Genomic DNA, 19,303 nt, shown 5'->3' with positions numbered 1-19,303 from the left:
AGTGTGTATCCTTCCTCCGATCAGGTATGTATCCTTCCCCGACCACACCCGGGTGGAAAGTAGTCCCACAGGTAAAGTAGTTCCTATTCAGGCCTCAAGAGGGCCTGGATGTGGCAGCATGGTCTGCATCAGGTAAGTGCACATTAAAACACTTGAATACATGTCTAGCTTTATGAGCCTGGCGCCTAAGGCGCCATGACAGAGGTCCAACATGAGCCTGGCGCCTAAGGCGCCAAGCCTGCGTCCAAAGGGCCCCAACTTGGGCCCGCTGGCACTCCCCTGGGGGAAATGATGCCTGCCTCTGGGGTTGCTGGGTCGGACCTGGTTCCTTGGAGGTAGGCATCATGACAATGATAGGTGCTTTAGAGGAACCCCTTAAAAGAACCTTCTACTGCCATGCCTTCCCTTTGCCAGACCTAAGGAGGCTCCCAGAGTCTTTCACACCAACCGTTTGAAGGCATATGTCGAGACCAGAAGTGTGAGGTCTGTTTCTAGCTTCAGCTCAAGAGGAGGAGGAGAATAAACCTCTACCTGACCTCCTCAGAGGCACCTTTAGACGAGAGCATAGAAGGAGTCAATCTAACTTCTCAACTGACATCTGAACAACAGGAGGAGTGCAAAGTTCTGTTGAACCAGTTTTCCTCCCTGTTTTCACCAGGCTTGATCCCTTGGGGCCAGCATGATATTCTCACTGGTGACTGTTAACCTGTGAAATGCAGAGGTTACAGAATTTCGGGCCATGTGAGATCCCACATCAAAGGAGAGGTCAACAAGATGCTTGATCTCTGGGTAATAGAGCCCTCTATCAGTCCATGGTCTAGTCCAGTTGTTCTAGTACCAAAGGCAGGATCCAAGAAGTTGAGATGCTGTGTGGACTATTGAGCTCTAAATGCAGTCACCAAGACTGATGCCCATCCTTTGCCAAGGACAGATGAACTGTTGGACAAACTTAGTGCAGCCAAGTACCTCAGTACATTTGATCTGACATCAGGCTATTAGCAAATAGCCCTGACACCCAATGACAAGGAGAAAACAGCATTCTCCACCCAGCAAGCCTCTACCAGTTTAAGGTTATGCCTTTTGGATTAAAGAATGCACCTACTACATTCCAAAGGATGGACAATCAAGTTCTGAATGGGATGGAGGACATCTGCATGGCATACTTGTATGACATTGCAGTGTTCAGCCCTACTTGGAAAGAACATGTTAATGACTTAGGATATGTTTTGCATGCTCTTGAGCAGGCCCATTTGACCATAAAGGCAAGCAAATGTCAAATTGGTCAGAGCAAAGTGGTCTACCTTGGTCATGAGGTAGGAGGAGGTGAAATAAGGCCATTACCTAGCAAAGTACAAGCTTTACAAAGTTGGGCCACCGCTACTACTCAAACCCAAGTGAGAGCCTTAAGAGGTCTCACCAGGTACTACAGGAATTTCATAGAGAACTATGGGACCATGGCTTCTCCTTTGAATGTGATCTCCTCTCCAAAATTCCCTAAAAAGGTTAGATGGAATGAGAAGTGCACTCAAGCCTTTGAAAACCTGAAGAAATCCCTTTGTCAAGCTCCAGTCCTAAGAGCTCCTGATTATCACCAAACCTTCATTGTGCAGACAGATGCATCCAATACAGGTGCAGTCCTTAGTCAACTGGATGAGAAAGTTAGGGAGAACCCAATTTAATTTATCAGTAGGAAACTGAAGGAACCAGAAACAAGGTGGACAACCATAGAGCATGAATGTTTTCCATTGTGTTGTCTTTGAAGAAGTTTAGACCATACTTGTATGGATCTAATGCAAATGAAAGGGGAGAACCCAAAACTTCTAAAATGGTCAATCTGCCTGCAACGGTTTGATTTCATCATTGAACACAGGTCAGGATGCCACAACCAAAATGCTGATGGTCTCTCTAGGATGGTTCACTAGAGTGAAGATAATCATCCAGGGGTGGATTAAATCCGCCTGTCCCTTAGTCTGGGGGGGGCGAGTATTAGGGGGAGTTCTCCAAAATGGCTAATTTCCCTTACCTACTGAGTCCCTCAGCAGCTTTGCTGGATTTCTAGGATTTCTTTTTTTCACCTGGTAAGAGTGTGAGCCTTTTTTTCCCACTCTTACATGTGATTTGCTGTGTGTGTTTAACGTGTTTGTGTTCATAGACTGTGGAGCTTCATCTACTCCATAGGCATCATCTTTTTACTGTGTGTCACACAGAACCTTTAGTGCAGTGACACAGGGTTCTCTTTTTCAGACTTCCCACTTTAAACTCCATTTTCTGGGACTGGCTACTGTCTCCCAGAACATGTAAAGTTGCCATTGACTTTATTAGTCTTTTTAAATCCACAGACCCAGTACAAATTATCTAATATAGAGAACTAGAAAGGTTTAATAGTTATCCCTTTTTGTCTGTTTCTCATGGAATATTATTTTGTTCCCTTTTCATTAAGATTTGGCTGGTGGCAGTGGTATCTACCCTATATTTCCTACCGTGGTTATTTTAAATAGCCTTGATATTGTTTTAGGCTATTTTAGTAGTCTCGAACTTAAACCTGCTGGACCATATTTACTTTTATACAGTTCTGGCTCGGTTTATTCGCCATTTATTTTTGTAAAAGTCTTTCTCGTGTTTTACTCTGCACACCAAACCAGGTTTGGTTCCTTTATTCGCCGTCCTTTGGCGGGCTTCTGCACAGAAGCCCTCCTTGGGCGCCTGAATGTCTGAGGGGGACAGGATGTGAGGAAGCGGTTTGAGACTCCCTGCACAGGGTCTCCTTGGAGACCAATGTCACAATTTATGTGACTGGCTGAGGTGACTGTCCCGCCGGGACAGCCACCCTGCTGTGTGATTGACAGCCTGGCTGTGTGAATGGGGGAAAACTGCATAAAAAGCAGGTCTCTGGGACTGAGAAGGCTAAATCGCCACTGGATCAAGAGAACTGAAGAGGAGCTGACAGAAGAGGACCTCTACCATGACTGAACCTCCCGGTGAAGCCCCGATGTGGACCCGAATCTCCAAACTTGGACGACAAGGAAGATCTGCAGGAATATTCTCCCCTTTAGCTGGTGGGACAACCAGTTCACCAAACTGCAAGCCAGGTCTCCCTCCTCTGGTCGAATTTGCTGTGCACAGCTACAGTGAACCGGATAGCCAGGATGATCGGACCTTGCTCAGATTTTAAGGAGCGTACCTTTTATTTGTTGCTTTGCTCTGCTGCTAGTTTCTTCCCTGGGCAGTGCAGGATCCTCCAGTCTTCCTACTTCGTGTCAGTCTGGCAGTCGCTTCAGGAACTGTGAGCCTGCAGGACCTGCCAGGATGGTCCGCCTCAGCTACAGCCTTCTTCTCCATTTAAGGTACTGTTCAAATCCGGTCGTTCGTTCTGTCCGACGACGGTAAAAGTACTTGAAATCTTTTGCCAATCGAGGGCTTGTCCTTCTCTATTCTTTAAAGGAAGTTTTCATCTGACCAACTCTGTTCTGAGCTCTTGGCAAAGACTTAACCGTGAACTACTCTGAACTGTTTGATCCTCTGCAAAGTCTTTGGTCCATTGACTTTGTCACAGGCCCCTTTATTTGATTTCCTCACTGTAGTTACTTTTTCTAGATTGCCCTGCTTACTTACTTGTTGGTGCTGCTCAACTTTTGTCTAAATTTGTCTTTCCATCCTTTTTAAATTACTGGAGTGCCATTTTGCTTACACTTCATTTTGAGCTTAACATGTGCAGAATCTATTGGGGGTGGTGTAGTGTATTAAGATTGTGATTTTTCAACTGCTTCATAATTGTGAAATGTTTTATAACTGATGTGTAAATAAATGCATATTCTTTTACTCAGAATACTTGAGTCAGTGTTTGTTTGGACCATAGTAATTGTTGTCCTTTGTGTAACTATTGATACTGCTCACTTTACTCTAGAGATAAGTCTGGCTGCTCAGCCACCGCTACCACATTACTGTGTAATGCAGGCTTGTACCAAAGGTGAATTTGTACTGAAACTTGTAGTCTTAATTGTATGTGGTGTTCCCAAAGGGTACTGCATATGATTTTGCCTAACATGTGGCTGTATCAGAGAAGCAAGAAAACTTGCAATCTACAATGCAGAGTACTAAACAATGGGCATACAGTTTAGAAATCGACTTTGGAAGGAAAAAACAGTGCAGCAAGAATCACATGTGACAACATTTTCAATTGCTTCGGTTCACTGGTTTAAAATGACAAAAACAACGTGGAAAATGAGCTAAACAGACATAATTGGAAATCGATTTTGATGCTAAGGTACAAAGGCACATAACAGGTATGATATGGAAGGGAAATGATAACTCTGGATGGATGTCAGTAAGGTATTCTTAAAGGGAAAGGAAAAATTGTTTTTTAAAATGAAAGCAGTTTCACAAGCACCCTCGGTTGTGTTAGCAAAGTGATTTGTACTACTGCAACTTTATTTTAGTGGCTAGATTTGTTAACGAAAGACACAGTATGTGAGGAGGTTACTTGCAAGGATGACCTATTCACGCCGCGTTCAGCTCTACATGGGATTTAATTAAATTAATCAAAATAGTGCTAAGTTCTTATACAACGGACTGACATGATGGTAAAGAATGGCTCAAACACATGGAGATTAATTCAGATTTTTCTAAGGACAGGATAAACAGAGGATTCTGACAATTTAGAATTTTCTAAGGTATTTATAGTATTTCTAATAGGGTTTCTTATAGGGTTTGACAAATGGCAAGGTAACTGAGCTAAGGAGGAAACTGTTTAGTTACTGGGGAAGGGTGATACTTACAAAAAATACATGAAGAGATAATATTGACAACCAGCCGGATCTGGATAGGGACAGCTGAGCCTAGTCTGGTCACTGTAGACATTGATGTGCATCAGCTGGGCAAAACAGGTAGCGGGGCAAAAGCTGGTCTGGTCACAGGATCATATTAAAAAAGGGTCCCACCACCTTTCCCCCTTTCTCCCTGAATTATTGGGATTTTAGTGGGGTTTAATTCTGGGTGGTGGTTCTGCCTGGATAGGAGGTACAGCATGGATCAGGATCCGCTACCCCTGGTCTGGCACTGGAAAATGGAATCTTGCAGAGTGAATGTGGAATGTCTGGATCTCTGGATTTTGCGGGTTGGATTTTTGAAGGTTGGATATTTTTTGGAGTTGAATCCTGTCTGTCTGAATGTCTCCTCCATTTATAGGCCCGATGAAAGATGATTTTTACTATGTGGGCAGAACTGAGCAGGTCATACCTCTAAGATATGATTGGTCAGTCTGTGGAGGATTCCGCCTCCCTGTAAGCAGATTGGACCTAGGGAAGTAACATCAGTTTTATGGTATGTGCTTTATGGTGTGCATGGTCATCCCACAGGTACCTTTACTAAAATCAGTTGTGACACAAAATGCAAATTTTTACAAACGTCACCCTTATACAAATTAGATAGGCAAGTACCATATTTCACATGGAGCATACTATTCCAAACCCCAAGTTTGTCCGATACTGTTTAGTCATTCTGTCAATCTTTCATAATTTCTATGGCAAATATTTCCCCTAAAAATCTCCCAATAGGTACACTGAAGCTTATCAATGTCACACATATTCGCATTTATCTTTCATAACAGTAATGCCAGTCAGTCTGACGAGGTCGCAGATTCTCACACCTTGGCCCTTTCAGAGTTTGTGGAGAAGATGCCTTTCTTACCAAACTGGTTTGACAGCAATTCTTGAGCTTAGCTAGGATGATTTGTCTTTGGGGGGAAAATAAAACAGAGCACAATATACACATTTTTGCAGTTTTCTCCCCATAATGTACAATTATGTTCCTGTGCGAGCTACAGTATTATTGCCCTTTTAACTTTCAATTAGCAGTTTTCTTATTTTGCAAAAGCAGATTTCACACGTGTGTTTATTTCAGTTCATGTTGAGTTTCCCAATGCGGTTCTCTAGCACACATTTTCTTTGGCATTAACTTACTAACACACTTTTCATAGCTCTGGTCAATTTCTTCTATACAGGAATATGAGTGGCAAATGGTTTCTTTGAAACTGACACATAGCAGGTGAGAGAGAGAGCTTCTTTGAAGAATTTCACGTGTGTTACTTTGTTTTGAAAGCAAAATGCTAGCCGTCTGAACGGAAATGTAATTCCTGCTTTTCACAGACTTGATAAGATGAAAACAATGCTGTCCTACTGAGTTTATCTGATTGCATGGCATTCAGATGCAAGACACAGACAGGACTAGGTTGCATAAAACAAATGGTGTGCTATTTTAAAACTAAAAAAAGCCACCAGGGCGATGTCATCGAGAATGCAGGTCAGTTTTTCAAAGCAAAACATAACTTTTTGTCATTCAGGGGTAATGAGGCAATGCAGGCCCGTTTTTGTTTGCAGTGCTGAAAATGTTTTCACCACAAGTGCCAGGGTGGGTTTCCATGAAGGCCATCTTTGGAATGAAAGGAGGACAATTGCAGTGCAGAGCCATTCTTCATTTAATTTCTTTTCTTTGGATTGACATGAAGAAAACAAAGTGCAGCCATTATTTCTGTAGCTGCTAAAATGCAGTTTTGTGATGTCAGGGAATATGTGCTCAGCAAACACAGCGCAGCCATGATTTCTTTGCAACTGCTAAATGTAGTTTTGTTGTAGGGCGTCTGCCTTAGGCCTTAAAGTACCCCACAGATCGTCACAGCCAAAGCTGAGAAAACAGAGCTAAAAGACCTATCGGATGACATATCGTCGGACAAAACACTATCACAAAAATTGTACAGCTTTGGTATAAAAATGCTCTACCATAGAGACTGCAAATACTACAAAATTGCAGACCATTTGACAGGTGCAGCCTTATATGACAAATCGGAACACATTGTCTGGCTAAACCATGGGACAGCTTCATCCCGAAAAAGTACTCAAATCCTACCAAGAGATAGAAACAATAGCCACAAATTATCCCAACAGCCAAGATATTTTGAAAAAAAAATGTATTGACACATACTACCCAAACAGAGGTACTGCTTTGGAAAACACATGCCTGTATGACATAGCCCAAAACTACTCCTACAAAAACAATACCACACCAGATGAGAAAACTGGTCTCATCTTGTGAAGGAAGCATAGTTAAACTTAGCAAACGCAGCCCAAATAATCATATAAAGTTATCATTTAAATCTCCCTAATATAGAGACTTTATTACATAGCCCTAAAACAGAATGTTAAACCTCAGAGAAAAGAAGAAGAATGATTAAGTAGCTATCACTCATTTGAAGCTGCATCAAAATCAAATGAAAGCAGTACAACAAAAGTCAAATAATACAAAGAAATGTTGCACAATGAACACAAACAAGAGGAAGAAATTGAAGCCCAACTAGATAAAGACACCCCTGAAGGCAGTCACCCTTCCCTACGGCAAGCCAAGAACCACTTGGAGAACCACTCATTCTAAATGAAGCACAAAATAGCTATGACTGAGGTGGAAAATACCATGTATCTATCTAAACAATCTGAAGAAGACTTGTCAGTGCTAAAATCACAGCTAAATGATGAATAAATAACCCTTTATCTGGAAGTCACTGAACAAATTGAGCAGGGTTTTAAACATGAAACTAAAACTCTTAGCTGTAAAAACTATAAACCTCTGCTCCTGTATGTAAGTGGTGAATCCGGTTCTGGTCAAACATTCTTAATTAGAATAATCAGCATATTTCTAGACAACTTAATAAACTACAACCTTATGGCTGTTGAAACAACTCCACAGGTTTAGCTGCCTACAATATAGGCAGTATAACTTTACACCAACTACTGCTCCTCCCAGTAGAACGCCAAAACAAATTAGAATACTACAAATTATCAGCAGAAGCTGCTCCTGAAATATGCAGATTTCTGAAACAAATGAAAGTGCTCCTGATGATGTAAACATGGTTGCCAACCTCATGTTGGCTTTAATTCACCTAAGAGTGCAAGAAGTCCTAAAAACCGACTATAAAAACTGTTTGGAGGAAAACATGTTACGGTTTTGGAGACCTCGTACAATTAAACCCAGTAATAGGTCAACCTATTTTCAAAACATTAGGGCACAAACAATACCATAATACACTCGGCAGCATTGGAAATCTAAATCTCTGGCAACATTTACATTACAGAGAACTAACTCAGAACAAGCATCTGCAGACCTCACCTATGCTAACAGTTTAAAAAGAATTAGAACTGGTCTGCTTACTAAAGATACAAAATCTATCTTAAATAGTAGACTAATCCATGAGCTATATGGGCAAAACACATCTGCTCCTGATGTCACAGAACAATTAACTCAACAATATATAAAATTCATGGTCTTAATACCAACCCTTGCAAGCTGTAGTCAATTCAACGAGACAATGTTAAAAAAAGAAATGCAACTGTTAAAAAAAATGCAACTCATAGTGAATTTCAGCTACACAGACAAACTAGAAGTGAATGTCATTACACTCCCTATGTATCAACAAGCAACAGCACTACTAAATAGAAAAATGTATCTCCAACACACAAGCTGGATTAGAAAAAGTATTAACTCTGTGTCTAAACTGCAGAGTAATTCTAAAACATAACCATGACGTAGAACAAGGTTTAGTCAATGGTGCAATTGGTACTGTTGTTGGCTTCCAAACATATCAACATGACAACAACATTCAGTTTGTCAACATCCACTTTGACAAACTTGCAGAAGTTAAAGAAATTGGCAGCACATAGCATGTTTCCTTCTTTTCAAAGACATGTACATACGCAGAGAACAATTCTCTCCATCTCTTGCATATGTTGTCACTATTCACAAATCGCAAGGTCTATCCCTAGATCATGCATGGATTGACATTGGCAGCACAGTCTTTAAAGAAGATATTAGTTACATAGCACATTCATGTCTGCGTACACTCAATGGTCTTTTCCTAGTTAACTTTGATGCAAAGAAAGTGACATTCCTTGCATCCTAGAATACAGCCGGCTATGTGCACTGTACACCCCCGTCTAGATATGTACCCTGTACCTCAAAAAAGAAACTTTTAAAAAGAAAACAAACACAAACAGAACCTATGACAGATCTCACAACAATAACATTAAAGAAACAATGACCAAGTGCTTCTCCATCAAATTATACAACCACAAAACTGTCTAGTGCAAACTCAACTACACGCACATCAGAAGACAAAGAGAGCTGAAATTGTGCCGTTTTTTCCTCCACCACCTCACTGTCTCAAGTAGCGTCCTTTAGGTTTATATCATATCACCGTGGCTCTTCAATATGTATCTCGTCACTCTGGCTCACCTGATCTCCTTCTTCTGTCCTCATTTCTAGTGTTATGCTGATGAAACAAAGCTTCCCTTGAAACTTCCCTCTACTACTTTCTCCTCCCTGTTTTTCATCCCTGATGGTGTAACCCCGATCCAGGGATTGCTGGCGGCTAACAATCTCTGTCTCAATGACAGGAAAATGGAGATCATTCTTATTGGGATACATGTGCCCGATCCCCCTCCTACCGTCTGGCTGCCCTCCTCAGTCCCCCTATCGTCACCATCCTGTGAGGCCAAAAACCCTGGGGTCATCTTTGACTCCTCTCTCTCCTTCACTCCTTCAATTTTGACCTTGTCAAGAAGGCCCACTTTCAGCTTCACCTCCTTACAGGCGTTCTAATTTTCCTCACCTTTTCTGAGAAGCATGCATACTTCAGTGAAACACCTCATCAGACAAAGGGCTCAACATCTCTAGAGCCATGGACCTGCCTAGGCTGGATTATTGCACCAGTCGTTTTTATCAACCGCCCCCTCAGGGACGTCATTTTACCAAAATGCCAGGGGTAGCAGAAGTGACATCACACGACCCTTGACCTCTGATGACATAACAGGAAGTGAGGTAATTTGACCCCACCCCAAAGCAACATCATGTTACTGACAAAATGATAACACCCCACCCCCTCCAGCTGGAATATTAGAATAAATTGCTAGTTCCCTACTGATTCCTAAATGTATCAACCACACGCCCTCTAGGGGACCAATCAGAATCTACCCTGGCTACTTCACACCCCCATGCAGAGCCACTACAGCCTTAGCTGTAATTTCGCTCACAGCACCCCCCTCACCCACTAGCAACACCACACCGGCACCTTCACATCCCATATCAGGCAGTCGGTGAGAACGGCACTAGGGCCACTCCTAACCTCCCTATTTTCATTCGTATCTATATTGCGTGACTTAAGTGATACACTGCAACTATGGGAGATTTTAGAATCGTTACGAATCTGCCATACTTGAACCAGCACATTACACAATCCCTTAGGAATATGTGCCTAACTTTCCCATTCCACGCAATCACCACTCTGACATCTATTTCGAGCGCACTGCATCTAACCTTTATTAGTGCTCTGTGCACCAACATTAGTCTTTGCACACAAGATTCATCACTTCTGTCAGCTGCATTTACCTAGACTGATGCTACAGGGAACTCCCAGTATTACTGTCATGACCCTCACCCTGAAGCCTCCCTGGCTTACCCATGGGCCAGGGGGAGCCATGATCCCAGACCCCACTAAATCCCAACTTATGCCTTCTTGAGGCCAGTCATGGCACCAGACTCATACTTAATAATGAGTTTGTGCTAGGGAACTACTTTTTGTTACTGTCATTCAATGTGGAAGCATCCACAGAATCAGGCTTCTTGGAACCTGGCTTGCAGAAGGATGGTTTGGGTGTGGCACCTTGGAACTCTTTTACCTGGACTTTTTTCTTGAAGCTATTTAAACCACGCCCGACTGGACTGACACGCTTCGCATTAGTTTGCAATTCTACAACGTGATGCTCACTGTGTTCAGCTTCAGCCACGAACCTCGGAGGAACAGCATCTGCAGAAAAAGAAAAAAGACATTGTTAGAAAAGGTTGCAGTTTACCTGAATTCCATCATTAGCGGTCCTCAGCTCTTCCGACCGGCATCCTGGAACAAGCGCTCCTTCGGTACGACGGACCTGCAGTAAGGGAAAGCCAAGGCGTTAGACATTTTGCACAATTAACGAACTCCGCCAAAAGGCGTACCTTGCCACTCACATTCCATTCAGCAACATCTCTGGAATTCTACACTCCGGCGGAGCACCGCGACCTGTGAAGACAAAAGATAACAGGTTAGCAAAGGCAAGGCACCTTAGCGCTGCGTAAAGCGCCTACTCGCCGCGTCCAGGCATTCTAAAAATGCTAATACTTACCAGAAAACCCTGAATCCAATCTTCGACACAAATTGGACTTCCACGTACCTAAGGAAGAGAAAAAAGACTTTGTTAATTCCAGAAAGGATTGCTAGGACAGCAAGACACCATAGCAATAAGACCCACCTGAAAGACTCATGTCGGGCCAGCATCAGTGAAGTAACTCGACCGTCATAGCCCACAAAGCATCACGCGCCCCTGCCGAGACAGCAGGACGGAGAACCTGCCAACATCAAGAACAAGGCGCGAGGAAGCCCAGAGGGGCCGCAGACATACCGGGTGGTGGGAGGCTGTTAATCCCAGTTACCCGGTCCTAAACAGTGTTTACCTGTATTTCTGGCAGGATTCTTCCGCTGGTCACTACTGGGCATCGCAGGGAGGGAGGGATACCTGGACCCCGATTGCTGGGTGGCGCCCCTGTGGAACAAGGTGAGCGTAACAATTACACCATGTATACTGTTGGCCACATGATCACCATGAATCCCTTCACACCCTTACTGGCAGGACTGCGCGCATGTCAATCCCCATGCCAATGTATTTTCATGATCCAATCACCTCCTTGAGTACCATGCTTAGCCCCCTTTTTCATCTCTGTGCACCGACATGTCCGTGCCACCTGATGCACCCGTGCTGAGATCTTCAATTGACTTAGACTCATGCGGCAGGGAACCTGACACTTCGGCCACACTGATGAGCACTCATGTGACGCCACTATGCTTCTACATTGTGGGCAGCACAGGGCATCTTACGCACCATGCATCACATTGAACCACCCAGGGGGCTTTGGGGGTAGCTACCCCTCAGGGACACCTATGTTGCTGCCCCAGCCACCAGTACATTTGGCAATCAAGCTCTTTCCACACCAGATTACTAACAATCCGTTTGTTTCTATCCACCAGCTGCCTACCAGCTCCCCTACATAGAGTCCATCAAATATAAACCGACCACGGTAAGAACCTGATTATTCACAGTACCTATCTGTTTTTTACTATTCAGAACCAATGCTAATTCTCCTTTATCTTGCCCTTCGGTGCTACGACCCACCCTTCTCTCATGGGGCAATCTACAACTACAATTGTATATGGTGTCTATATCTATGATTGTTGTCTACTAAAATTGTGATGCAAATATGACATAATGCTTTATAACGTGCTCTAAAAACACCATTTGCATCACGCTCTCACGCACAATCACTTGTCACCACTAATAGCTTTATGACCATGCTTGTTTACATAGGCTTGATAAAGACCTTTTTGGGTCGAAACACGTGTTGGCTTTGTTCATGTTATGCATGTACATACGTATGGAAAAATAAAAAAAACACTGCACTCCAGATATCAGGGGCAAGATATTTTTCTGAATGTGCTACACGCAACAACATAACATATCCAGCGCCAGGAACGACAGGGTTCCCCAACCCCCCCCTTCTCCAAATGTGTAACACACACATGACGTCTTGAGCAACGCCTGTGGGGAACCATCAATCAGGCAGCAGGAAGAACCATAACACAAAACACCGGATCAGTGCAGCAATCCATCGTTCCCCTTCTTTTCTTTGTGAATCACTTACATAGAATTAAATGCTCCCATCTAGTTAATGTGTAACCCCAGATGCTTGCAAATAGCCATGCATCAATCCCTACAATGCGCACTGGTGTAGAGCAGCTTTGATTCCTTGACATGCTTACATACATGGACAGTCCATTTCCAGCATTGATACAAATGTTATAAAAAACATTCTGGAATGTGTTTCTCAAACTTAGAATCATAACAAGGTTTGTCTAGTTGGGAGGTTGCCTGAATCTATAAATCTTGGTATATATCTATATATAATGGTGTAATACAAACTGGGATCCACCAAAAACGGAAAGATCACTCCTGCTTTAACAATCTCTTCTAGAGCACAAGATTGATACCTTCTTGGTCCTTTAATAACAATATGCTGCTTCACGGGCTAAATGAAATCTCATTGCCAAAGTTTTCAGAGAATCAAAGGCCTAATGGATTATGTTACTGAATAAACAAAAATGTGCTAATTTAAAGAACATATTTTAGTGAGTGTTATTTTTAAAATTCATGTATATATATATAGTTTGAATTCCCATTTGCTTTTTATCAGCTTAACAGGTACATCCGAAATCTACACTCCAAGACACCTGCTGGAGATGAGGTATCGTTTGATGCCAAAGGGGATTTTCCGGCTCAGTATGATATCATGAACCGTGTTTACTTTCCTAATGGATCCATGACAAACATTGAAGTTGGACACTTTGACCCCATGGCTCCACCAGACCGTCAACTCTTCATCAACGACAGCTCCATCCTATGGCACTCTGAGGGGGGCACCATCAACAAGGTGAGTGTGAGCTGTTGCATCTTGCACACCTGCGTGTTATCACCTGTATGTTGGTTTACGTATTCTACATGGTTCAGGCCTGTAACATGAACAAGAACAGCATGAAGGGCAATGGAGGGTCCTTCAGCCAATTACTTTATGGAAAAGAAGTCCATAACTAAATGATAAGTCACTGCAATTCACTGAATTGCACAGCTTGTTTACAGAATTGCAAACAGTTCTGGCTCTCACCTGTCAGGGTTTTAGCTCTTTTTAATTCCTCATAGCTCAACAAGAATCCAAAATGCATACTTCAGTGAAACACCTCATCAGACAAAGGCTTTCCATTTCCATAAACTAGTCATTCCAGAAAGCTTTCAGACACCCTCCCTTGACATGACCTGTGAACTGTATGCAGTTGGAAGGAAACTAAAGCCAGATGCAGATTCTGTCATGTAAAATGCATATGGAAAACATTTCAACAGTCCACACTTATCACTGTGCAAATAAAAAAAAAACATTGAATATAAGTGCCTTTTCTGTCATTGTGATGGTATGCAGAAGTTTATAATGGCGCACGCATGTTAATTTTCAGATGTTTCCACCTTAAAAATCTTTATCACTCATTTTGGAGAATTTCTGACTTTTATATAATTCAATAAAAAGTTTTTTAGATTCTCCTTTTTTAACTAATATGCATACACTATGTGCTAAGAGTATTACTGACTGAATTTGCAGTCACTCTCAGTAATGCAAGTCCAGTGGCCCTATGTATAAAGAAATTCATATTCAAGGTAATGCATCATTTCCATTCCTCCCATGGGGTGGGTAGTGAGGAGCGGCCGAGCCATTGTCATTTTTCAGGTGGCATCCTAGCTCTGCATCGCCTAGGCTAGAGGCACATTGCTGTACTTTTACTTTTTAACATTATTTTGGCCTGTTGCACCGCAGCGCCTGCTCTCACGCCCCCCCTCTCCCATTGGTGAACTGGGCCCTTATCTGATGGCCTTCTAGGCAGCCCCCTTGGTGAAGGGCCCAAGGCTAAGGACAGCTCCAGTGGTGTCTGCGGGAGAAGCTAGGAGCCTGCAGTCATCAATCTGATGCAACTAATCAATTAGGGGGTGCAGTACTCCCTGCACCCTTACAATCTGACTCACCCTGCCCCTTTCTCACTCCTTGCTGTCTCTCTAATCCACAACAGCTCAGTAAACTGTTTACTTAGCCTCCCCTAACTTCTGCCCTGATATTCACTGTCTGTGCATTACTGATGTGTTACAACATTAGCGCTTTCACCTTTTAAGAAAGTTGAATCTGGATGTTTTAAATTGTGCTGTTCTCATTTGTTTCCCCTTCTGAGAAGGTTGAATCTGGCTGTTTGCATTCTGGTAACTGTTGCACTGTCACTGGCTCTCTTTAGGCTCCCTCTCACTCTAAATCCCTAGATCCCCCTGCCCATTCGCCTCCTCCAAGACCATCATTAATGTCTATCCGAATAGCACTGTCTTGGTCTAGGGCCCTCGGCCCAATCTCCTCCTATTTGATAGGCATTTCTTGGGTTTTTTCAAATTCCTTGTCCCGTTACTCATGCCTACACCCCTCTGGATCCTCTGCCACCTCTCTCTTCTGCCACCTAGCTGGCACCCTCCTCATCTTCTCTGGCCACTCTGCCACCTTCTTACTCAGCCACCTCTCTGGCACCTCTCCATCCTCTCTGTCTACGCTGGCATCACCTTCTTCCTCCGTTGCCTACTCTCCTGGCCCTCTACCGCCTCCGCAGGGTGCACCTCTGGCCTGTACCACCCCGTAAATCTTTCAAATGTGGCAATTTGGTCCATGACACTACTCTCAATGCCTGCTCCACTGTCTAACAATCCTCCGACTCCTCGAAGAACTTGATCTGGATGTCCTCTGTGTCAGCCAGAGCACAGAAAGTGCTCTCCTGAACACCCAGATAGACCTGCTCTCAAATCTCGACTAACCATCCTTCTGTCCTCATTCTCCTTGATCTTTCCTCTGCTTTCAACACGGTCAACCACCACGCCATCCTGGTTAATCGTCTCTGTGACAAACTGGGCATTACTAATCAGGCCCTAGCTTGGTTGACCCCCTTTCTCTCCGATCGACCATCCCAGGGTTCAACTGGGGTCCTTTCTCCCTAACACCTCTCCCTCCACATGTGGTGTTCCACACAGCTTTAACCTCTCACCATGGCTATTCAACCTTTACTTGACACCTTTGGGCCATTTCATCCCTATCTTCTCTACTAATGTTCAGTGTTATGCGGATAACACTCAGCTCTCCTTCAGTCTCTCCTCTGCCTCCTCTCCTTTCTCGCTAATTCCTGAATGTCAATCCCCATTTCAGGAATGGTGTGCCTCTAACAATCTTTGCCTGAATGGCAGTAAGACGGCGACCCTTCTCATTGTGACCCCTTCTCTCGCTTTCCCTCTTTCACTCTGGCCCCCCTCCTTGGGCCCTCTACTTGCACCTTCCTGCGAGGCGAAACACCTTGGTGTCATCTTGGATTTCACCATCTCCTTATCTAAGGACATCACACACTTCTCTAAGAAGTCCCACTACCAACTGCACCTCCTCAGAGGTATTCTTACTTTGCCTCACTTTCACTCAGAAGCTCACTGTCTCCAGAGCTCTGGTTCTCTCTAGGCTGGACAACTGCAACAGCCTCTTTCTTAATCTGCCTGCCTCTACTCTTTACCCTCTGCAACTAATCCACAAAAGGACTGAAAGACTTGTCCTTGACCTCAAGCCTAGGGATCGTATCTCTCCAGCCCGGAAATCACACTGGCTCCCGGTGGCTGCAACGATCAAGTTCAAGACCCTCTGCTTTGACCACAAGGCTTTCTGGGGCCGGTGACCACACCACGTCTAACTCCCGCATCTTAAGCACTTCCCTTCTCGAACCGTCCGCTCATCACCCTCCTACTCTAAGAGGTTCAGATGCTTCTCCAGGCAGAGAGTGGGGGGGGTAGATCTCTCTCCTCGGCTGGTGCCTCCCCCTGGAACAGCCTCCCCGCCTCACTCAAACTTGAGCAGGACCACCTCAGGTTCTGGGAGCAAAGCAAGACCTTCCTTTTCGCTTCTGCTTTCTCTCCATCTCTCCCCTGCTGATGTTTCTGTCTGCTGCACTAACTGGTTACCTGGCCTCTCTCTGAACCTTATGGTGACCAGGCTCCTTCACAAACAGTAGCCCCATGCACTGCCTCTGGGCCTAACTCACACTAGGGACTGTTCCTGCAATCCTAAAGTCCTCTGCCTCGTTGCAATTACTTAGAACCGGCCACCCGGCAGCACTTACTTGAATTTTGCTTTGCACTCTGTTAGGAAAGATTTCTCTTTACAGCACCGTTCCTTCCATCTTTATGTTACTTTTATTTTTTAATCTGGCTTTTTACCGTGCATTGAAGCCTTAAGCTTCACTGCATTAGCTTTTGCTCATATGTTATGGGGAAACTGCCATGTCCTTCAGGCTGTCAGTACTGGGAAACACTGTTTCCCTTAGTTGTGTCACTATGTTAGTACTTTTGGTTACTTTTGTATCACTCATGGTACCCTTTAATCATTGTGCAGCCTACACTGCAGTACAATGGGGTGAATTATTTTAAAAAATGTGTTATTGATTTATCTGATATACATCAACTTTACAATATTTTTGATTACACTTTATAAGATAATAGACAACATAATAAAAAACAAGTAATCCAAAATATAAAAAATAACACATCATCTGCAATGTTCATTAACAACATAAGTGGTGAAGAGCATGCCAGGTGTTAACTTTATCGGCACTTCAAAAGCATATATGTAATCTAGACCATTGCCATTTCATCAAACAATCCATCCAATGCATTATGTTATAATTCCAAGAACCATAAGAGCAGATGGTGATTACTTCTGTTCTCTTAATCCAGGGATTTAAAACATTTGATCCAACATATGACCTTTGTAACATATGTAAAAGGAATAGACGGTCATATACCATGCCTCAATCGAGTCCTTCCCAGTTATACTTGTAATTCTCTTTTAAATCAAGGCATGCAGGAAACCAATAGCTCCAAGTCTTACTATAGTGATTAACTCACTGAAAATCATCTTCGTTAATAGGTCTGTCGGCACTTCTAGATACCCTTCAGTGACATGTTTCAAGTATTTTATTCTAAGAGCCATTAGGCGAACACACACAACCAACAAATGTCTTAAAGTTTCTTTCTGCGAGAGGTTTTTAAACAACCAACAGACATTTTAAGACTGCGCAACTAATTTACGTTTGGCCAGGACATCCTTGAGTCGCAGAAAGTCTAGGCCAAGCGTAATTGAAGGGTACTTCGCAATGTATGATTCTGGAGCACTATATTGTTTATGTGAGAAAGGATTCTCATTAAAGTCTCAATAGGACTTACATTTAGCTATTGTCTTGATCCATCCCACTGAAAGAGTTTGGTCTTTACTCTCAGGGGGATTTGGATTAGGACAAGCAGTGTAACATCTGCATCTGCCAATGCTTGTGTGACCACATCACGCCACCTACTTAGGAATTGATCTCTGGAAGAAAAAATATAATTGGACAACACACCCTGGAAGACTGGAGCGCAAGAAGGCACCAATCATTTGCCATAGGTAACGTGCATATAGAGAAATCAATCCCAATTCATTCTTAATCCGGACAGGTGAGGCACAGTTGGGGAGATGTAAAATACGCCGCCATAACTTGCCCACCAGTTTTAGACACACTTTCTCAGGAATCAAGGGCTTGGTTTCAGAGGCGTATAGAAGTACAGGTGTTACTTTTTGCAAGTAAAACGTAATGACAGGAGCAATTGTAAACTTGCCGTATTTACCCTGTGTGATAATCGCTTTAGAGATAGACATGTCTGATTTGATCTTTAAAGTTTCTATATAAACCTCAGCATCTCCATAATCCGCGATGACCATTCCCGAGTAAGTGTAGTGATGGACACACTCCAATTCTGCGCCCTTCTAAAGTCATCTAGGTCTTTTGATCGTACGTCTTCTGCTAATGCTGCACATCATGACTTTAGTCTTGTCAAAATTTATAGTCAGAAGATTTTTTTGAACATATATTGACAAGGCATCCAATAATTTTTGCAGCCCTCGCAGTGGTTTAGACATCAAAAAAAAAAATTGTCTGCGTAAAGCAAAGTTGCAATAGGCTTATTAACCACCTTTTGAGCGTCCAACATCAGAGATAAAGAAATGGAAGAGAGCCGAGGCAAGGATACAGCCCTGCCTCAGCCCTCTATGTGTATCAATGGGGTGCATTGTTGTTTTGCCCGAGACTAACACTCAGAGGTTTTTTGCTTACTCTAGATGTGCTAAAAGGATAAGCTGGTGGTAGCTGTGACTTTGTCCCACTTTTTGGGAATTTTCATTTTAGCCTTACCACGTTTACCACGTTTGGCGACTAACTGTGGCTACTGCTCAAACATGGCCGTGCCACGAGATTTTTCGCTTGTCCTTTAGCCTTCTTCCTGGCCTAAGGACTTCCAGTGCACGGGAAAGCAGAAGCTGTTGGCGGGCTACTGGAGGGCTGTGTGTGTTTGCTGGCAGGATGTGGGCTGGGACTGTCTGATCCCAATCCACAAACTGTTTTCGGGGTGTCTGAGTGGTATGCATGAATGTTCCCACCAGTGGTCCTGGTTGGACCTCTGCTGGGGAGTGTATGTGGGCTAGTGCTGCTATTGGCTAGTGAGGGCAGCAGCTCTTACCTGGTGTTTAGGATAAGAAGAGA

This window comes from Ambystoma mexicanum, chromosome 6p (assembly GCF_040938575.1).
Source record: "Ambystoma mexicanum isolate Mex_15411 chromosome 6p, UKY_AmexF1_1, whole genome shotgun sequence".
Taxonomy (NCBI): domain Eukaryota; kingdom Metazoa; phylum Chordata; class Amphibia; order Caudata; family Ambystomatidae; genus Ambystoma; species Ambystoma mexicanum.
Note: the sequence above shows the minus strand (reverse complement) of the source record.